We start from the raw sequence: 23,526 nt of genomic DNA, 5'->3' as shown, positions 1-23,526 counted from the left end.
ACCTTTATTCATACTCTGATGATGAAAAGTATCTATGAACTTTATGTAATATGTGGCATGTATGTTGAATCCTGTACGATCTTGGTTGTTGTAAATTGTTTATCGAGACCCGTCGCGGTACACGACGGACTACCGGGTTTATATGGGTTCAAGTATGATAGTGCGACCGCTTGCAGATTGCCATTGTACTTGTATTCTTATAAATTGGTCGGTTCTGCGATAGCTGGTATCAGAGCAAGATTCAACGTTAAATGTCACAAGTGTATTTAAAACAAAAGTTTTTGTTTTCCAAAAACCCTTCTCTAGCAACTATTAGTTATATAATAGGTATTTGAAATCTAAAGTGTGCCAATGATCACTTTCCTTATGCCCAAATTAAGGACTATTAGGTGGCTATTTAAGTACTAACATGGGGGTTTTTACTTCGTCGTCCATACGGCGTGCTATAGTATGGATGCCATTCACTTGAGTGGTAATGTATGGATCAAATGCCTCTACGCCAAGGTAAGATGAGTGTATGACCGCAAGATGTGAGCGTGCGGTCGGGAAGAGTAGCTTTGGTACGGCTATGTATGCATGCTTGCATGTGTATATGGTACGTATTTAATTGTGGGTTTAAATTATTGTCGGGTAGATTGATACGGAAGTATATGTATGGGTATACATATATGGAAGTATTTACAATTACATTCTGCATATTCATTTTGGGTTTAGGGCTGAAATGAAGTTTTATGCAGGTACACTAACAATAAAACGTGTAGCTCGACTAGTTACGCTATTTATGAGAGAACGTATGTATGCCACCGTGTCTACCGTTAGAAACAATTTTTTCCTAAGTTTGTGAGGACGTACAGAACGAGCATGCATCATGTTAAGTTACCATTCACATAACTACATTGTTCCTCCCCTTATAAAATTCTTACTTGGTTATGTAGCTCTTATCCATTTTGGCATTGTCTCACCAAGGGGTACATGTTAATGGTGCAGATGGCACACACCAAGCAGATTGCTCGCAAGTCCACCAGAGGCAGAGCTCCTAGCCGTCAGCTTGCTCCACATACCCGTCAACGTCACATGTTCCTTGGAGAGTTTGGGATGCCTACACTCTTGTGGAGAGTGCTTAGCTATGTAGGCTATCCTGATGGAATGGAACCCCGCTACTTCTGGGTGAATGAGCGGTTGGGAGAAGGTGTCTTAGTTACTATGGAGGCCGTTGTTCGTCCCCGAGGTGATGATTCTGAGTGGACAGGCTGGTGTTATGAGTCAACTGGCAGGACTGCGGAAGAAGCAGCTGGCAGGGCAGCCTTTGGGATCCTCAGGGATATCATGGATTATTTTCCTCAGGAGCTGGCAGCCGCTTTGGTTGGAGTTTTTCCGAGGGGCAGTCCCTCCACTAACTCATGGCAGCAGGCAAGAGGAAGATCTTTGGAGATTGGTGCAGTAGAAGGCCAGAACATCGATAACCCTTCCATGAGCGCCATGTTCGCAATGATGAGAGTGTTAGATGGAGTAGAAGGTAGCCTCAGACGTGTGTCTGGTGCTCTTGGTCATGCCCGTGAGGACCGACGTCAACTTTAGAGGGAGCACGATGCTGAGATTGAAAGGCTCATGGAAGAGATGACTCGGTTAACTCACCAGCGAAATGCAGCTTGGTCCAGGGAAGATGTCCTGAGAGCTCGACAGTTTGAGCTGGGACAGCAGCTGGCCAATGCGGAAGAATACAATGATAATCTGGATGAAGAGGTTCATCTACTGAACAATTAGCTCCACCCTTATGTCCCACCTGGAGCCGCAGAAATGGATCTAGAAGGGTACGAGGAAGAGGAAGAAGTGGAGCCTGAAGAAGAAGTAGAACCTGAGGAAGGAGATGATTCTGCGTCTGACCTCAATAGTGATCATGATGAGGATTAGATCGCTTAGCACTTAGAGGAAGGACTATTGTATCACCTTTATTCATGTAATGGACCTGTAGTTCGAATTTGGCATTAGTACCTAGACTATTATGTAATGTTAATCGCATGTTTGGATGAACATCAGTGCAATTCCAGTCCTTTATCGGTAATCATGATTAAATTTGCATGCGTTATGAGCACGATAAGTGGTCAAATTGGGGATGTCATGTTGCGAGAATGAATTATTATGCCTCTATTTTTATTGTGCTTTTGAGAATTTTCTTCAGTAATTTTAGTTTGGCATGAGTACCTAATTCATCTGCAATCTCTTGACATCCACCAATAATCGCTTGTTGTTGCAACTTCGCACATGACGCGCACCCGTGTAGGAGTTAGTAGCAGCCAGGATGGCAACCACGATGACTTGCCACCCCCACCGCCGCCATCTGCTCAGGAATTCTTTACCCAGTTCCTGGGGAGCCAGAGGACAATGGAAGAAGCTTTGCGCCTTATCGCGCAAAACACTGCTCGTGGCCACCCACATCAACCAGGGGCCGAGCCAAATCAGCACAGTACATTCAAGGAGTTTTTGGACACGAAGCCTCCGATCTTTAAGGTGGCTGAGGAACCACTGTAGGCCGATGAGTGGCTGAATACCATTGAGCAGAAATTCCGTCTGTTGAGGGTCACGGAGCATCTGAAAGCAGAGTATGCTTCTCATCAATTGTAAGGACCAGCAGGAATCTGGTGGACGCACTTCCTGTCGTCTTTGCCCGCTAATGCGAGAGTGACCTGGGAACAATTCAAGCTAGCTTTTAGGGGACACCATATTCCCCTGGGCCTGATGCGCATGAAAGCAACCAAATTTATGAGGCTCACTCAGGGAACAAAGTCACTCATAGAATATATGCACGCATTCAACAACTTGTCAAGATATGCTCCAAGTTTCGTGGATACTGAGGAGAAAAAGATAGAGAGTTTCAAGCGAGGCTTGGGTACCAAACTAATGAAGACTATGGCAAATTTTAGATGTGCCACATACAATGAGTTTATTAGTGATGCCTTGACTCAAGAAAACCACAACAACATGCATGCAGTTGCTAAGGGTCGCAAAAGGACATATGAGGCCGGTGCATCCGGATCTTTCCAGTCAAAAGCGCCTATCATAGCTAGGCCACAATTCCGTCCACCTGCACCCAAGTTTAGGCCTCCACCACCGAAAGCTCAGAATAATAGGCCACAAAAACCATTCCGTAAGGCGTTCACTATTGCCTTACCAAAAGGAAATGACAATCAGGACAGCTCCACTGGATTCAGAAGTAATCAACCATGTTTCAACTACAACCAACTGGGTCATTGGTCCAAGGAGTGCCCCCACCCCAAGAGGAATGGCAACCCAAATCAGAATAATTAGAGGTAGGTGAATGCCAGGGCATGTCAGGGACAAGTGCATTATACCGTTGTGGAGGAAGTGCCCGCCAGAGAAGTTGTCACGGCTGGTATGTTTCTCGTCAACAAGCATCCCACTGTTGTTTTATTTGGTTCGGGAGCTTCTCATTCAATTATGAGTCAAGCATTTGCATCTAGACATGATCAAGAAATAATTGAAGTAAGTAAAGGGGGTTTTAACATAAGTTCAGCAGGGGGAACTGTTACTACAAAAAAGATAGTAAAAAATATACTCATCTTGATACAAGGGAGGGAGTACGCCACGGATTTGATAATATTGCCCGGGTTGTCAATAAGTGTAATCTTAGGCATGAATTGGATGAAGGATCATGGTGTTCTTATTGACACTAGCACACGCACTATTATGCTGAGAGAACCCATGGGAGGGAATGCTTTTCTAGTCCCACTCTCCCGCGATTTCGAACCCCAACATTTAGCCTGTGCTATCCAAGCCACCACAATATGTGATATCCCAGTGGTTTGTGAGTTTCCGAATGTATTTCCAGAGGAATTACCAGGTCTACCACCGGATAGGGATGTGGAATTTAAGATCGAATTAGTGCCAGGTACCGCACCCCTATCCAGAAGGCCCTATAGAATGCCACCCAATGAGTTAGCAGAACTTAAGGTTCAATTGCAAGATCTATTGGACAAAGGTCTTATCCAACCTAGCTCATCTCCGTGGGGATGTCCAGCATTGTTTGTGAAAAAGAAGGATAAGTCACTGAGAATGTGTGTAGATTACAGACCACTCAATGTTGTGACCATCAAGAACAAGTATCCGTTGCCCCGCATCGACATCTTGTTCGATCAGCTAGCAAAGGCAAAGGTATTCTCCAAAATTGACTTGAGATCAGGTTACCATCAGATAAAGATCAGACCGGAGGATATACCTAAAACTGCTTTCTCTACTAGGTACGGCTTATATGAGTATTTGGTTATGTCTTTCGGACTAACAAATGCTCCAGCCTACTTCATGTACCTAATGAACTCGGTATTCATGCCCGAACTTGACAAGTTCATGGTCGTGTTTATCGATGACATATTGATTTATTCAGAAAATGAGTCAGATCATGAAGAGCATCTGAGGATTGTCCTATCCAGACTGAGGGAGCATAAGCTATGTGCCAAGTTTAGCAAATGTGAATTTTGGATGAGCAAAGTACCTTTCTTAGGTCACATTTTATCAAGAGATGGAATCTCAGTAGACCCATCAAAAGTACAAGAGGTCATGGATTAGAAAGCCCCAACTTCGGCTCATGAAGTTTGGAGTTTTCTAGGGTTAGCAGGGTACTATTGTCGGTTTATTCCAGATTTCTCAAAGATAGCTAAGCCTATGACCAGACTACTTCAGAAAGATGAGAAGTACAAATGGACACCAGAATGTGAAATAGCTTTTCACACCCTCAGAACTTTGTTGACTATAGCACCTATGTTAGCACAACCAGACATTGAAAAGCCTTTTGATGTATTTTGTGATGCATCAGGAATAGGTTTGGGATGTGTGCTTATGCAAGAAGGGAGAGTAATTGCATATGCCTCTCGGTAGTTGAGAAAACATGAAGTCAACTACCCTACACATGATTTGGAACTTGCAGCCATTGTCCATGCATTAAAGATATGGAGACATTACTTATTGGGCAATGTATGTCATATCTATACGGACCACAAAAGTCTCAAGTATATCTTTACCCAGCCAGAACTGAACATGAGACAACAAAGATGGTTAGAATTGATTAAGGACTATAATTTAGAAGTGCATTACCATCCGGGTAAAGCAAATGTAGTAGCCGATGCACTTAGTCGGAAGTCCCATTGCAACACTATGGAAGCATTATTAGAAGATGGATTCAACTTGCTACATCCTACTGTACTACGCAATATCACAATCAGTTGTTCACTTGAGGGCAAAATCATAGAGCTACAGCAGACAGATGTAGGAATAAGTCACATTAAGAGAAAAATGCAAGAGCAAGAAACCAAACATTTTAGATTGGACGAAAGAGGTGTATTATGGTTTGAGGATTGGCTAGTGGTACCAAAAGACCATGAGCTAAGGAATCAAATCTTAGAGGAAGCTCACTCATCCAAACTGTCTATCCATCCGGGTAGTAGTAAAATGTACCAAGATCTAAGAAACCATTTTTGGTGGACTAAGATGAAGAAAGAGATCGCAGCCTATGTTACTAGGTGTGATAACTACAGTAGAGTGAAAGCCGTCCATATGAAAACTACTGGATTACTTCAGCCATTGCCTATTCCAGGATGGAAATGGGAGGAAATCAGCATGGACTTTATCATAGGCCTTCCAACAACGCCACAAGGTCACGATTCAATCTGGGTCATTATTGATCGTCTCACCAAGTCAGCACACTTTATACCCGTGAACACACGGTATATAGTTGGAAAATACGCTGAGATATATGTTTCCCAAATCGTGAGATTGCATGGAGTACCCAGGACTATAATCTCAGATCGAGGACCACAGTTCATAGCTCATTTCTGGGAGCACTTACACCAGGCTTTGGGAACTAAGCTAATTAGAAGTTCAGCTTATCATCCGCAAACTTCAGGACAGACAGAGCGAGTGAATCAAATCCTAGAAGATTTACTTAGAGCGTGTGTTATATCTTCAAAAGGTTCATGGGAGAAATGGTTACCTTTAGCTGAATTCTCCTATAACAACAGTTATCAAGCGAGTATCAAAATGGCTCCATTTGAAGCCTTGTATGGCAGAAAGTGCAGAACTCCATTGAATTGGATTGAGCCCGGTGAAAGGAGATACTTTGGTATTGATTTTGTCAATGAAGCCGAAGAGCAAGTACGTATCATCCAACAACACATGAAGGTAGCTCAATCAAGACAGAAGAGTTATGCCGACAGAAGAAGAAGACCACTGACTTTTGAAGTGGGTGACTATGTATACTTGAGAGTATCACCCATGAAAGGTGTGAAAAGATTTGGGATGAAAAAAAAGCTTTCACCAAGATATGTAGGGCCATACCAAATTTTGGAACGAAAAGGAAATGTTGCGTATAAGTTACAACTTCCACCAGAGATGAGTGCAATCTTTGATGTGTTCCATGTTTCTCAGCTAAAGAAATGTCTTCGAGTACCAGAAGAAGCTATTGCACCCACCAACGTGCAGCTTCAATCGAATTTGACCTATGAAGAAAAGCCAATTCGAGTATTGGAAGAGATGGAGAGAGTGACAAGGAGTAAGATTATTAAGTTCTATAAGGTGGTGTGGAACAATCATAGTGAATAAGATGCTACGTGGGAAAGAGAAGATTATCTGCGAGAAATTTATCCCGTCTTTTTCCAAGAATGGTAGGTCTTGCAAATCTCGGGACGAGATTTTTATAAGGGGGAGGGGCTGTAACACCTCGGGTGTTAGCCTTGCAAAACTTGACTTGCATAACATGAGCATGATCATCACGCATTCATAAACAAGCATTTACAATTGGAACATTGAATTGAAACATATGCAACATTGCTTGTTATTGCATGTTTCTTTGCACATATGCAAATGTTCATGAATGTAAACATGTACTTGGTAGATTTGAGTCACCAAAATTTTTTTGGCAATGATTAGGTTCACAATTGGAACATGGATCATGAATGTCATTTTTCATGGTCAAGTCTTTAGGGCATATTTCATGTGATTAATTTTAATAGCTCTATTAGTGACTACTACATAAAGTGATTGAATGACCTTGCAAATTGCTTGAACATGCTTAGGATATCATTATGAACAACTTTGGTATTTAGGGCTAGGGCTAGTTTGGTCATTAAGCCATGCTTTGATGTGTTTCATCTTTTAAATATGACATGTTTGACCAATTTGGAACTAGATGTTGGAGACCTTGCATGGAGGAGTTCACTAAAGCAATGTTGTAGTGTTTGACATAAGGAACAACTTTGATTTTTGGGTCTTGGACTGATTCAGCTCCTAACATGTGTGAAATTGGATTTCAAAAATCATCAAATCACTGATTTCAGCACTTAGCAAATTTCGCTAAGTCATGAACACTGACCGACTGACAGGCTCACTTTGGGGATGACTTTTCTCAGTTTCGGTTGCGAATTAGCATGAGATGATTGAACAACATTTGTAGCTGGTACTTAGGACTACGAAAGTCATTTAGATCGTTTACGAATTGGAGCAACGGATTAGCAGTTAGATGAATGTCAAAACTCGTCGTTAGGCTCGGTATGTCGCGACTGACGAACTGAATCAAAGCCGATCGGTGGCCGACTGGCTCCAGAGCGCGAACGCCACGTGTCCGCGGTGACGGCCGCGCATCGCCAACGCCCTGACCGCGCAGGCCACAACACGCCTGGGCACGGCCTTAACCCTGCCAGCGTCTACCCGAGCTGTCCCACGCCCCCATTTGCTTCGCCTCAGCCTTTCTTCCTCGCAGCAGTAGCCGTCGAGCTCTCGCAGCTCCGCCGTCGCCATAGCCGTGCACAGCTCGCGCCTATCCACTCCAGCACCACCGCCATAGCTCCATCGCCACCACAGTAGCGCACTGACTCCTCCTGTTCACGCTGACAGCGCTTGGTAAGCCACCGCAACGCATGCAAGCTCGCCGGAGTTCCATCGTGAGCCCCGTCTCCGTGGCCACGTCGCCACCGTCCATCCCAGGCCGCGTTAGGGCACTAGATAGCTCCGCCGCAGCTCAGTGATGCTCAGCGCAGCGTTTGTTCGAGCCACCGTAGCCCACACCAGCGTACCGCCGTGGTCCAGCCCCGCCGCTCCGCCATTGCCACCGTCGTCGTCTCTAGAGTCGGCAATAGGTCCGGCCAAGTGGCTCAGTAGGTTCGCTAGGTCACGTAGATCACGTAGCATAGATGTCATCACCGGCGAAGCTCGCCGTCGACGAGCCACAGCCGCGCAATGCGAAGCAGCGCCGCTGCTCTGTTTTGTTCCAATGACACGTGGGTCCAACTGACGCGTGGGTCCCTGTTGTCAGCGACTCTAGGTTTTAGGGATAGTTCAAAAATTCCAGATTCAAGTGTGTTTTGTTATTTTTGTATCTTCAGTTTGATAGCTCCTAAAATTGTGAAATAAATTTGTGAGTGTTCCTTAGGAAGTGTAGTATTTAGGAAAAATATGTTTTTGACTTGTACAGTAGAATTTTTTGGAGATTTAAATAGGGATTTGAATTGTGCTTTTGAATGCATTCAAATTTGTTTATTTTATATCTAGAGTTCCTGTGCTCCAAAAATTATGAAATTTTTGTGGTAAGGTAGTCTTAGCATATATGAACTCTGGTAAAAATCTTAGGATTAGTGCATGGGTAGATTTATAGTTATAGATTTTTATTTTATGAATAGGCAATCGTTGCATGAATTTTTATAAATTATTTATGAGTCCAAAATTTATGAAATTTGTTGGACGTAATCCTAGTACCATATGGATGTTAAGAAAAATAGGAAATCTGTTGCTTGACACTTTTCAATAGGATTTTCCATTTATGCTATTTCAAGCCTTGCTGCCTTATCATTTTTGTATAGGATGTTCTACTTGGTAAAATGACATGAAATTTTTGTAGTAGTCCTTTGATAGCATTAGTAAGGCATTGTAAATTTTTAAGAATTTAATAAGTATGTCTGATATATGTTTAGTATTTAACCTAGATATCTAAATAAAATAATAAAGGTAATTAAATAAATAGTTTGGGCTTCACCATTATATTATCTTAAATATATTTGGTATGCTTAAACTGTTGGTAAATTCTATGTTGTCAAATTTCGAATGATTACATGAAGTAGAAGTGTTATTACTTTATATTGCATGTTAAATAGTTTCCGGACTGATTCTAGAGTGTGATGAGTTGCATGTTGAAACTGATGTGTACTATAAAAATGGTTAATAACAAAGTTGTAGAGAATTTGATAAGCTTTCTAGAAAGCCTAGGATCACTGTTTTTGGATTAGTAGAACTCCAGTTATGAGTGAAACAAGTAGCTAATGATTGTGGCATAGTCGATGCATTGTAGAAGTAGTTAAGTAATAATCGAGAAGAGATATGCACCTACTCAATCAACTTGATGCACTTGTTAACATATATGCATTCGTAATACTCATGCCATACTCATGCATCTAGGATCGGAGGAAGAGATCACATTGCTGGAATTCGAAGAAGCAGAGGAAGGGAACCAGCAGGAGGATCCGCAAGCCGCAGCTCCCAAAGGCATGGAGCAGAACCCTGAAGATCTTCCGGAGTGTCTTGACCATCGCCCTACTTCCTTTCTATGAGGCAAGCCCCAGAGCATTATAAGTCTCCCAGTAATTTACAAATGTTTACTACGTATTTATGATTGATGCATTAGGTTATAAGAGTTGAATGAAACCACTTGATGCATGTACATTCCTTGTCCGGATATTACACCTTTAACCGGTATAGGTCCAGGATCGAATATATATGCTTAGCCATGCTTAGACCGGTAGAAGTTGGGTGATGTCCTGTCACCTACGAGATATAGGTGGATACCGGAGCACGGTTGGCTATATCTGCTATCGTGGAATAGAACCATGGGGTAAAAGTAAATTGAGACCGAACGGGAAGTCAATAGAGAAGCAACAAGACATGGAGGTCTTGGGTGTGGACTTATCCCCATCTGTGTCGATTAAGGACCGTACCGTTGTTGGCGCTTCTGACAAGATTGAACGCATGCCTCTCACTTAGCTGGTCGGATAACTCGTTCCGACCGTGAAGCCGAGTAATTCAACTCAGGTCGGGAACCGTTCTGTTGTGTGCTCCTTCTGGGGAACGATCAGACTGAGCCCAAGGGCAGGCTTGGCCTGAGCATCCTGGCATCTGGTGTTCCAGATTGTGCGGCGCAGTACAGACCCACGAAATGTGTACCTGAGTTGTACCAAAGGTGACCTAAGACTACCGTGACTGGTAGATCTGGGTTTGTGTTAGGAATAAATTCCTAGCTGGTTGAAATCGATTCGAATCGCCATCTCTCCCGGATAGTCAGAAACTTGGCTAGTCCCAACATCGTAGCAACTGTGTTATGAAACATGATGGTTCGGATAAAAAGGGAATTTCAATACCTGCTATGGTTACTATTGTATGCTTCTAAATGATATACCATATGTTTGGCATAGGATAGTTGCTAACCTAGAAATGAATAGTTATAATTAACTTGGTAAAGAATTGGTAACTGTACCATGATTTAATTGCTTTTATGCGAAAATGTTGTCAAGTTACGTCCACTTATACAGCCATGCATAATCCTTGGAGTCGTTTTATTTCTGGTTCATGACGGGTAAGTCTAGCTGAGTACCTTCTCGTACTCAAGGTTTATTTTCCCATTGTTGCAAATGGCACTGTGTATCATGGTTATTACAAGAGTTGCTTCTGTCCTACTATGGATGAGGAGTAAGCCTTGGGCAGGCTTCTTTAGTAATTCCTATCTTTGCTTTTGTGGACCGTGATCTGGCTTGGCACTGTATCAAACTATGTTGGAAACTTTATCTTCAAACTTATTTGCTTCCGCTTTATTTATCACACTTGGTTTGTAATAACCTTTATTCATACTCTGATGATGAAAAGTATCTGTGAACTTTATGTAATATGTGGCATGTATGTTGAATCCTGTACGATCTTGGTTGTTGTAAATCGTTTATCGAGACCCGTCGCGGTACTCGACGGACTACCGGGTTTATATGGGTTCAAGTATGATAGTGCGACCGCTTGTGGATTGCCATTGTACTTGTATTCTTATAAATTGGTCGGTTCTACGACAAATAGTATAAGTTATCAATACATATCCATGCTAGACCTTCCCAGTGGTAAAAATATAAATAACGATACCTAGAATACTCTCGGGTAAAATGCTACAATGGAATATTATCTATGTGCTTGCGAATACTTTTGTTTCATAGATTTATATATATTTTCTCTAGTCACATAATTAATAAAGAACTGCTTAGTGTTATTCTAGTAGTAATCTATGTAGTACCAACAAATATCTCTGCATCAACACTAGGGATGACAACCTAGTAAAGTTAGGGATATAGGTTTTTGATAGGTGGCTAAGTACTTCAAACAAGTGACACATTAAGAAATACCAACAAGCATTTTTGGCGCTGTTGCCGAGGAAGGTAACTAGCAAAGGAAGTATTAATAAACTTATACTTATTGATGTGATCGAAGAAACCATTAACCTCTGCTCAAACAGGCTTACCCTTGTTTTGTCTACTTGTGTATATTATGAAGGGTAATGTAGGATCGGTTTTGACCTTCCAACAAACTATGTTGAAGATCTAGAAGCATTAATTAGGAAGACCAGAGCTAAGCTCAAGAAAGTCTCAGTGTTAAAGTCAGAAGACAACCATATAAGGCGAAGCTTAACACCAGAATTTGAAGCCATGGCTAATAGGACTCTCCATGAATTCTCTGCTCCAACTACGGCCAACATCTGTACTAGACCAAAAGTCAAAGTCAGAGATAATGGATTCGAGCTTAAGCCAGCTCTCATCAATATGGTGCAAGCAAACCAGTTTTGTGGAAAGGCACATGAAGATGCGAGTGCACATCTCCAACACTTCCTGGAGATCTACAGCACCTTCACCATCAAAGGAGTAACCCAGGATGCCATACTACTTTGCCTTTTCCCATTCTCACTCTTGGGAAAGGCAAAGCAATGGTTCTACGCCAATAAAGATAGAAACACTACATGGGATAACTACTCCACTGCCTTTCTAGCAAAGTTCTTTCCCATAGGCAAGACCAATGCTCTACGTGGGAGAATCTCAAGCTTTCAGCAACAACATGATGAATTTGTCCCTGGGGCATGGGAACACTTTCAAGATTATATTGCTGAATGTCCTCATCATGGGATGGAGAATTGGCTACTCTTGTAGACTTTCTATCATGGGCTAACCAACAATACCCATGAGACTATGGATGTTGCTGCTGGAGGTGCATTCCTATCACTCACCATACCAGATGCAACAACTCTTGTAGAGAAGATGGCCTCCAATCAAGGTTGGAATGAAGAACGTGCTCAAACCCGCAAAAGAGGTGGAGGTATACATCAACTCAAGGAAGTAGAATGCTATCTACCAAGATGGACTTGCTGATGAAGAAGCTTGAAGATCGAGCCAATGAGAAGCAAGAAGTCATGCACATTCATGATTCTCGCATGACATGTGAAGTGTGTGGAAGCACTGGGCATTTAGGAATAACTGTCTTGAGACCCATGAGGATGTGAATTTTGTCAACAACAATAATTACTCTCGTCCTCAGTAGAATCAAGGATGGAACCAACAACAAAGGCCGAACTACCAATGTAATTATCAAGGTAACTATCAAGGTAATAATTTTAATAATTTCAATCAACCACCCTTGAGAGAATTAGTTGCTGATCAATCCAAAATTATGGAGGGATTATCTAGAAAGGTAGCTTCCAATGATAAAAATTCTAGAGAACATAAATAATAGAATGGATAGCTTTGCTTCTACCATTAAGAACCAGTATAGCTTTAATAAAATGATAGAATCACAAATAGCTCAGCTAGTGGCTACTATTCCTCTGTCCGATAAAGGCAAGATTCTAGGGCAACCAGAAGATCTAGAAACTGCAAATCTTGTTGATATTCATAATGTAGCTTACTACTACATGGAGCCATCAACGGGAAGGTGGATAGATTATACCTTGCTTGAGAAGAAGAGCAATCTAGGAAGACCTGTCATCCCCATCACCATTGGACCTCACATTTTTCAAGAAGCTGTCTGTGACTTCGGAGCAAGTGTTAACATCATGCCTAAGGTAATCTATGATCGAATTAATGGAGATGCTTTATTGTACACAAATATGCGTTTATAGCTTGCAGATTAGTCACTCTGTTACCCCAAGGGAATTCTTGAAGATGCCATTATTCGACTGGGACAATCATCTGTTCCCGTAGACTTTGTGGTTTTGGAAATAGGTGGAGATGTAAGGGCACCCATTATTTTGGGCCAACCTTTCCTAAGCACTACTAAAGCCATCATCTACACGGACAGTGCCAAGATCTGCTTCACAATCAAGGATAGAAAGGAGAAGTTTTCTTTCAAGAATCATATCTTGCAATCTCCCTGTAGCACCCAGTTTTAAGAACAAAAACCAGATACACACCATATTTGAGCCCAGGAAGTCAAATCTCACATATAGCTACAAATAAGGGTAATATCGAAAGATAATGCTCAATATATAATGTACTTAGTATAAAGGATATAACCTTAGATAGCAAACAGCGGAAAGACAACTCTGATCTTCGGGTGAAGACTCCAATTCCACAGGGACAACTGACTGGTTGATCATAAGCCTAATTCCTCCAAACTCAACCAATCTGGTACCCATCCAGGGTTTTTCCAAAGATTTAAAAAATAAAGCAAGCGTAAGTATATGTTGTACTCAACAAATATAACATGGGGTTCATGAGGTTCAAAAGGCTGATACTGGTTTAACTGCAATTAGCTTTTAAAGAGTCATCTTTTAGCAACTGGGTGGCAACAAGTTTATTCACAAGCCCATATAAACACATGATCAGGTAAACATGAATAATGAATAGCATAAACAATTAACCATTAATGAGCATCTTTATCATCAGTGTTCATCATCTATTTTGTAAGGGTCCAAGGCCGCTCGTGACCGTGAGCACGGCTGTTATAACAATTTTACACTCTATAGAGGTTGTACACTTTCACTATGAGTCGTGATTTACCCTTTTGCCCGAGGTAGCTAATCTCTTGAACCACTTCCAAGGAAGATCAGCAGGGTTCACTATGAAGCCTTTCAAAGGTTTGTCTAACAAGTTAGGGCCATTAGATTCACTCAGCAGACAGATGTAGAGCTCCCCTTCCCAATGGCACAACGACGCATAGCCTATACACATGGGGATAGAGGCTGCACTATACCCGATTTAGCAAGTCATTCTTACGCCAATAAAAGTAACCACTAACAAGCTAGAAAAGGTCCTCATTGTAACACCTGGTTTTAAGGACAAAACCTGATACACACCATATATGAGTCTTTAGAAACAAATCTCACATATAGCTACAAATTTGGGGTGTTATCAAATAACAATGCTTAATAACATAATGTACATAGTATAAAAGATATAACCTTAGGAACAATCAATGGATAAATAACTCCGATCTTCGGGTGTAGACTCCACTCCACTGGATCCAAACTGACTGGTTGATCACAAGCCTAACTCCTTTGAAAACTAGCAATCTGAACTTCATCCTGAGGTGTGGGGGAAATTGCAAGAGTGAGTCCATGTCGAACTCAACGAATATATCTAGGGGTTTATGAGGCTCAAAAAGCTGACGCTAGTTTACTGCGGTTAGCATTTAAGTAATCTTCAAGTTTAGCATTCATTAACATCAAGGTAGCAATAATCCCATAACACATGATCAATGAACATGAATAATCAATATATTAAACAATGAACATAAATGATCATCTTAACAAGTAAAAGTCATTATCCCTTAATGTAAGTGTTCCAAGGTCGCTCGTATCTGTGAGCACGGCTAGTATACCAGTTTGTTAACTCTGCGCAGAGGTGTACAATTTCACTGTGAGTCATGTTTCCCAAATGAGTGGGTTAATTACTCCCAAAACACCAAAAACCATATAAAGCCACCCAAGAGCTTGTCTAACCGGCTAGGGCCACAGGGTCATCAGATATAGGAACCCCCCTTCCAATAATATAAAAGGCCGCTTCCATAGCTAGGCTCAACAGGACAGAGGCTATCCTATACCCAACTCGCAGACCTCTAACCAGCTAGAAAAGGGTTTTTCAAGCAACTAGAGCCAGAGCCATATAGCCCTCACAACTGTACGTTAATCCCAGATAATCAGTTACAAGACAAGACCATATGTTGCTAAAAAGTCATCTTGTTTATGTTTATAGCATATTCATTAATCAAGTTTCAAGATCATGATTGTTGCACTAGCAATAGAACTACCCAATGCAAACCTCCCAGGGTAACAAGGTAATCGAGTATTCAAAATCTAGGAAATCCTACCATAGGTAGCAAGAAAGACACATGCATATGTATTTTAGTGAGCATCATGAATAGGACAACAAGGAACGTCCTTAGCTATACTTGCCTTGATCAAAGGGCTCCTGAAGATCCAGCTGGTCTTGCTGGTCATAGATGAACTCTTGATCACCAACGAAAACCTCACCGTCTATACTTGATCAACAACACCAAGCAGCAACATACAATCATCCGAGCAATCATACACAAGGCAAACAAATAGATTTAATTAGAACAGTACACCAATAGAGACAAACAGTTTTGAAAAGTTTATAAAACAATTCTACACGTTGCTATGATCACACAGACGCGAAGATCACGAAAAACGGAGCTATAACGAGAAAGTTATGGATAAAGCAAGTTTTCCTATTAAAGAAATAGATTAAATCTAAACTCGAATTTTAAAGTTCAAAAACATAATGACAAATTATATGAACAGATAGATCTCGAAAGGATGAATCTAACGCAAGTTGAACGGATCAATTTGGAGTTAAACTGAAGAAGTTATGAGCAATTAAAGGCAGTGGCAAAACTGTAATTAGATGGAACTTCAATTTGAATCTGTAAATTGGAAAATACGTTTTCTAGAGATGAAAGCGTAAACCAGGGAATACGCTTTGGATTGCGGGTTCGAATCCCAGAGAGTTCAGGGGCTCTTTTTCAAAAAGGCCAACCGAAGGGGTATCAGCCGTCTAAGGCCGTTGGATCAAATCTAGACGGTCTAGATTAGACCGGGAGGGTGAGGGGCGGCGCTGCCGGCCAGAGAAGAAGGGGGAGACGGCGGCCGACATGAACGGCGGCGACCGAGCTCGCCGAAGTTGGTGGTTTAGGCAATTTCGGTCACCTCGGAACATGAGACTGGTACCAAACAAAAGCAGAGATCGAGGGGACCTCACCTGGCAAGAAGATGGAGACCGAGGGACCCGAGGTGAGCGTGCGGCTTCGAACGGTGGCAACGATGTCCCTGCAAAGGTCATCGACGCACTGTGAGCAACCGGGTGCAAGAAAAAGAGAATGGAGAGGACACGCGGCCTCGCAGATGCAACGCGAAGCCCATCTGCTGGCTTACGATGGCGGTGAAGCGGTGCAGCGGCGGAATCGATGGCGCGGTGGCGTCTAGGGTTTGCGGCGGCGCTGGAGCTCGGGAACGAGGCACTGGTGCTCTGATCCAGTTGCGGGTCATGCGGACGCGGTCGCGCTCGCGATTTATAGGAGCGCGGGCGTACAGGGCAAGCCAGGGTGGCATAGCGCACGCAAACACGATGGCGGTGTTCATCTCGGACATAGGAGAGAGCAGGAAGACGCTGCTGATGTGTGGGCCAGCTTTGCCAGCAAGACAGAGAGAGAGGAGGAGGGTTGCTGCCGCTGTAGTTCGGGCCGTGGCCATCCGGCCCAAGAAGAAGAGGAGAGGAAGCCGAGCGGGCCAGAGAGAAAAGGAAAAGGCCAGGATTTGGGCCTGCTCGGGCTAGAATCAGACAGAGTGAGAGGGTGAGGGTTTTACCTTTTTCTTTTTATTTTTTTCCAAACTTTTGAATCCATTTTTAAATAGAGTTTGAATTCCTTTTGAATTTAAACAAAATCCAATCAACTCAACAAAAATTATGCACCAGCATGAATGCACAAGCATGTATCTATCTTTGATGTTGATTTTATTTTTTATACATTTATTATTTGGCCTATATTAAATGCTCACATAATTAACAAAAATAAATTATTTCATCTATTTTAAATTCAAACAAATTTTAGGGTGTTACACTCATACTGAGCTAAAGCCAGAGCCATATAGCCATCATTGTTGTACTATAAGTCCTTGATGTTCGCTTACAGATAAGTCCTTAGGGAGAGAAATCTAGAGCACCATAAAAACAGCCCAATGCTCTAGCCCCCTGGTTCCATGTTGCTAAAAAGCATCTTTTAATGTTTATTGCATATACCATTAGTCAAGTTACAAGATCATGGTTTTGGTTGAGCGCTAGCATCATACTACCCAATAAAATAACCCAAAGGTATCAAGGTACAAGTACAAAAGACTAGGATATCCATAGTGGTAGTCAAGGTAGACACATGCAGCATGAATTAAATGATTAAAGGTGTATAGGACAACAAGGATGATCCCATGCTATACTTGCCTTAAAACACTGATCTTCTTCTAGTCCAAATCTTCCAAGATCTTCTTGATTCACCACGTATAACTCACTGACTGGACATGTTTATAAAGCACCACACAAACATCCATGCAATCACACATGAAGCAAACAATAGATCTAAATTAGAATAGTACACCAAACATAAAATCAAGATGAAAAGTTTGTAAAACAAATCTACGTCTCGCTATGAACACACATACGCGAAAATCACTCTAATCGGAGCTATAATGGAGACGTTATGAATTAAACAAGATTTCCTTTAATAAAATAATAGATTAAATCTAACCTTGAATTTCAAAGGTTGAAAACATATTTAACGGTAGTATAAATACATAGATTACTCAATTATGAATCTAACGCAACTTGAACGGATCAAATCAGAGTTAAAACAAAGATTTTATGGCTAAAACAAGATCAGTGGCATTTTTGTAAATAAACAGAACTCAATTTTGATTTAAAATAAATAAAATCAGATTTTGAATTTGAGCCAGGGATTGTGGGTGGAATATTCTAGAAACTAGGGGTCCCTTTAGCAAAAGGCCGATGAAGGGGTATCACGTGATCTCAGCCGTTGGATCTAACTCGGTTGGCCGGGATTAGAAGAGGGAGGGTGAGAGAGGGTGTGGCTGGCCGGTGGCGAGCTAGCTGCGGTGGCGCCATGGCCGAAGATGGTGGCGCTAGGGAAACATAGCCTATGGCTACAGATTCAAAACAAGAAAAGTACCGGGAGAACAAGGGGATGATGGCGAACATACCTCGGTGGATCTCAGCGGCACGGAGCGGATGGAGGTGGCGCAGTGCTCGGCGGCGGCAGCGGCGAATGGCTCTAGGGTTTGTAGATCAGCATGGTGACTCGATGAGATAGGATCTTGCTCTGAGGCTCGGGATGGAAGTGGCACAATGCGGGCGGCTGCTAGTTATGACCCAGGGAGCATCTTGGTGCGCACGGCAAGGCGGATGAGCTGGGCGCAGCGAGGACTCCTCAACGGTGGCGGTGAGTCCAGGCGAGTCATGAGGTAGGAGAAGGAGAGTACAGCTGATGGCTGGGCCCATGTCATCAGTGAGAGAGAGCGAGGATGCGTCTACGCGGGGTTAGCTGGGCCGGTGGCATGCGGTGTTCTGTGGCTTCTGTTGGGCCGCAGGAGGGGATGGAGGGAAAGGGAGCTGGGCCGCACAGGGAAGCAAGGCCGAGCAGGCCAAATGCTAGGTAGGGAGAGGGATAGAGGGAGAGTTAAGTTTTCTTTTTTTCAAATGTTTTTCAAATCCATTTTCAAATCCGTTTGAATCATTTTGAATTTTAGACAAAGCCACACATCTCAATAAATAAAATGCAATGGCATGTATGCTCAAACATGTTGCTACCTTATGATAAATTTTAATTTAATGAAAGATATTATTTTCCTATGTTTCCATGAGCAAAAAAATGCCAAATTAAATCTTTTTAGCCCTATTTCAAAAATTCAAATTTTAGAGTGTTACAATTCTACCCCCCTTAAGATGAATCTCATCCTCGAGATTCGGAAGACGTCTACTAGGAGATAGGGATACTCCGTCTTTGGATTCTTCTTTACTTCCTCGTGTAGTTTCATCGTGTAGTTCCATCTTCTTGATAAGGATTCTGCCTTACTTTGCATATGATAACCTTACTCCAAGTAACTTGCCAAACTAATTCCAAGATTCTGACAGATACTCCAAACAATACTTAGGTAACTCGAATCACTAGGCCACCTTTTCTTTTTAGTCCATACTATCAAATCTCTTTCTTCATATGTTCACCTTCGAACGGAGTCCTTCTTACTTTCTTGGTCCAAAGTAGGCTCTATCACCAACTTTAAAACTTTAATGACTATATATGCTCAGGTTAAGCTGCTCAACTCTCAAGCACAATTCTAAGTCCATGGTGTCGTTCGAATCTTCTTAGCATAACTCTCTCTTGCTAAGGGCATCGGCAATGACTTTTGCTTCTCCAAGTGATAGCACTTTGGCAAGGCATAATCAATTTCATTCCAACAATAATGTCACTAGCTCAAAGCCATCTTAGTGAAAATGTCCTTTAGATTCTTATGACCCACCTAGATGTCGCTTGTCATGCCCAAGTAGATAGTATCTCCATGCTCCACAATGGATAACTCCACATAATATGTTGTGTAGTCCAACTCATGCTTCCTTAGTTGACTTAATGAATAAGCTACTACTTTTTCCTCTTGTATAAGGACACATCCCACACCTTGATAGGGTGCATCATAGTGGATATAAAGCTATTGTCCCGATGTAGCAAAGCTAATACATAGATTTTACTTCAACCTTTTTTTTCTTTACTCCTTTCAATACTTAGCCGAGGTCTCTTGATCCAAACTTAAACCTTCTCCAGTAACACTATCAATAGCTTGATGGTCTTGGATAAACTTCCCTTGAACCTCTAACTTTTGGGCATATGTGGTTTGCCTTCATTTCTCTTCTTGGAGACTTAACTATCACTGGTTTCCTAATCGGAAGCATAGTTATCTTAGGATCTTCCATATATTCCCTAGAGATGAATGAATGTGAAGCACTAGGGTCAAACAACACCATAGTAGTGGCTGAGCTTACCACAATCAAACCATAAACAACGTCCTTAGCTCCATGAGTGGTAATCAGATCCACATTATTCAGACTTCTAGGGATGTACTTTCATATTAATTTATTGCCTTGCTCCTTCTCCTTATGGACATTCTATTCTGGCTCTTGCTGCTGTTGATTCTTGCTGCTGTTGATTCTAGCTTTGATTACTCCCAGTAAACATCTTAAGATAGTCATTCTCATAATGTTCAATCTCACCACAATCATAACCTTCCTCACTGTAGAAGTATTTGTCTTCATCAAGGTGATAGTAGGAGTTGACAAACATGGCTCTTGAGAGTTGAAATGTTGCACTTCATCATTGGATTGCTGATATAGATCCTGATCTGTACTCCCAAGCAGATTCATAGGGTGTGGCTGAGTGTTTCTTAACTGGCGCTAAAGCTCAAGCTTTCTCTTCTTCTCTTTTATCTCTCGATGCTTGTTCTCAATTACAATTGCTCTGTCTACCAACGTTTGATAGTCGGCATACACCACGATCATTAGCTGTAGTTGCAAACTATCATTCAGTCCTTTCAAAAAGCATTTCTGTTTCTTAGCATCAGTATCCACCTCTTTTTAGAGCATAGCGTGACAACTGAGTGAACCTATCATGATACTCACACACTGACATAGATCCTTGCTTCAAGTTGAGGAACTCATCTTGTTTAAGTTCTACTTCACCTGTGGGAATGTGGTACGACCTGACGCTCTCACTAAACTCCTTCCAGGTGATCTGTCCAACATTGTTGGGATGTCCATACTGGTAAGACTCCCACCAGTCTTGTGCTACGCCCTAGAGTTGGCCGGACACAAAAAGCACCTTCTCATGGTCATCACACTGAGCTATGTCCAATTGTCGCTCCATAGCTCTAAGCCAATCATCAGCTTCTAGTGGTTCATTTGTATGAGAGAATGTCAGTGGGTGTCCCTCCATAAATTCACCACACTTGTCAATAGGTAGTGCTTGATGCGGGTTGTTCAACACACTTTGTGCAATAGTCCATAATAACTGAGTCTGCGTCATCAAAGCCTCCTCTACAGATGGAGGATTAGGTGGCGGTGGATAAGAATTGGTAGGATTCCTTCCTAGTGAGAGCTAGAATCTACAAAACCACCTTCACTTTGGCTACCCCCCTTAAGAAAAGATCAACTAGGGGACACAAAAAGGGTAGCTTGCACCTTCTTCCAGATGAGCTACTAGTATCCAGACTGTAACACCTCGGGTGTTTTAAATACTAAAACCTGCCATGTCATCATATGCATTGCAAAGCATTTTGCCTTAGTGAAAACTTTGATATGCATACACTAAAATAAGTTTACATTTATGTTATATGTGTTGTCTTGTATGGTTTGGATCAAGTTCAAAGTTTTGTTTGGATTTGAATTTCCGAAAAACCAAATTTCCAGCGATTTGTTTTACCCCGAAAAACCTAATTCAAAATCGAAGTACATTTTGGGGTTGAGCCTTAAAGCAAAAATGTAGAGCTTGTCGAGTTGTACAAAGTTGGTTTTTGGAGTTTTCAAAGTTGTTTAGAAAAAATTGAAGTAATTTGAAAGGGCGTAATTTTGTTAATGTTCCCTTTTTGAATTCAAATTTGTATTTCAAAATGTAGACCGAATTAGGGGGTGGTTATAAAAGCAAAGTTGTAGAACTTTAGATTTTGAGCAACTTTTGTTTTTGAGATTTTTGAGTTGTTACATAAAATTGGGAGTAATTCAGAAATTTAGACAAATGGCAATTCTGTAAATACGTTGAACAGTGCTCGCCGCTTACGCTACACCACCGGTGAGCTTCTTCTCGGTTCCAGGCGCGCGCGTGGCCGTCCTATGCTTTGCGCTGGCGCAGGGAAGACGTCGTCGTGGCTTTCTCTTGCTTCCTGGCCGTCCTTTAAAGGCCAAGACGTAGTCGCCGTCGTTCTTTTCTCCTCCTCTGCTTTCCAGTCACCACCGCCACTGCTCCGTTGAGCCCTCGCCGTCGATTTCGCGCCTGTGCCATCGCAGCAAAGCGCTCAATAGCTTCGCTAGTTCCTTGCGCACCTAGCCAACCAATTGTGGTCACTTGATTTCACCGGGAATCACCGCTCACCGTCTTTCTTCCTCACGGCCGGTAGCACCACCGTCGCAAGCGTGTCGCCGTGACCAGTGCTCTCTGGTGAGCCGTTGCTCTTGCTCAGTGTACCTCCAGCTTCGCCTTATTCTTGTGATGCTCTATGACCAGTTGATTGCTCCTTTTGTCCACCGCAGTCACTAGAAAAATCGCCGTCACCGTCGCTTGCTCCACCGTGATCGTTGTGACCGTCGACCAGCATCTCCGGTGATCCTCCGACCTCGCTCTTTGCTCCATCACGTTCGGGGTGAACTATTGATCCTTACCAAGCATTTAGTTTAACAGATATCGGTCTCTCATCGCTAGCGTAGCACAGCCGCACCACCGTGTCTGCCATGGACGGCGTCAAGCTCGATCCTCGTTGTAATTGCTTAAGCTAGTGCCTTCAATCGATGCGGGGGGTGTGGGGAGTGTGTTGGTATCTTCGCCTTGGCCGGAGACCTCGCCGACGGTGAGTTATCGCTGGTCAACACGTCGTTGCCGTGGTCAGAGCCGAAGGTTGAAGATGACATGTGGGGTCGGGTGTCAGTGACTCAGCGGTTTGAAAATGAGTTTTTCAATTTTCAGAGATGAATGAATAGTTTATGTTTTTGTTATTTTTGTGTAGATTTATTTAAAGCTCCAAAAATTATGAAAATGTTTGTGTGACTTCTCTGTGATGTATATTATTTAGGAAAAATATGAAATGTTGATTTTCAGTACTTTTTGAATGTCATAAAAATTGCTCAATTAATTAATAAATGAGTTTCCATGATTTTTCTAGGCTTATTTCTTTATCCAAAAATTATGAAACTTGTTTTGCCACTTAGTTATCATGAGATGAGCATTTACAAAAAAAATTTAGGTCAATTGGAACAAATTGATTTATTTCATAATTTGTAATTAAATAATTAATTCATAAAAGCAAATAGTAACCTTTAATGATTTAGGTTTTGATTGAATTTTGGATTGAGTGATGACCTTGGGTCATTAGTTGATAATGATCCTTGGCAATGGAATTAAGTGTTACGAAAAAGGTTTAGTTAGTTTAACTTGTAACTGTACCGCGAAGAAAAGTTGTATTCAAGTTGTTAATTTTTGCATCCATCATCGAGCATCATATTTTGTACCTCGCATCATGTTAAACATGGCATTGTTACTACGTGTAGTGAACTAAGGTGAGCACATGGTAGTTAATCAAGTGGTTGAGGAAGTTAATCCGCCTGTTGAGGTCGGGTTGGATAATTGTGGAACGACTCTGGATCCTAACTTTTTCGTCAACAAAGGCAAGCCCCGGAT

The 23,526-nt window shown here is 42.1% G+C and overlaps 1 non-coding gene across 1 annotated transcript; it reads right to left on the bottom strand.

Annotated features, from left to right (window-relative positions):
* Nucleotides 1-12,093: 12,093 nt before the first annotated feature.
* LOC136511754 (small nucleolar RNA R71) lies at nucleotides 12,094-12,202 on the bottom strand. The gene has a single exon (XR_010772827.1). It is a non-coding gene; the product is annotated as a small nucleolar RNA R71 (small nucleolar RNA).
* Nucleotides 12,203-23,526: the final 11,324 nt, after the last annotated feature.

This window comes from Miscanthus floridulus, chromosome 1, assembly GCF_019320115.1.
Source record: "Miscanthus floridulus cultivar M001 chromosome 1, ASM1932011v1, whole genome shotgun sequence".
NCBI lineage: Eukaryota > Viridiplantae > Streptophyta > Magnoliopsida > Poales > Poaceae > Miscanthus > Miscanthus floridulus.
The sequence above is the reverse complement of the archived record's forward strand: the minus strand, read 5'-3'. Positions and strand labels throughout refer to the sequence as shown.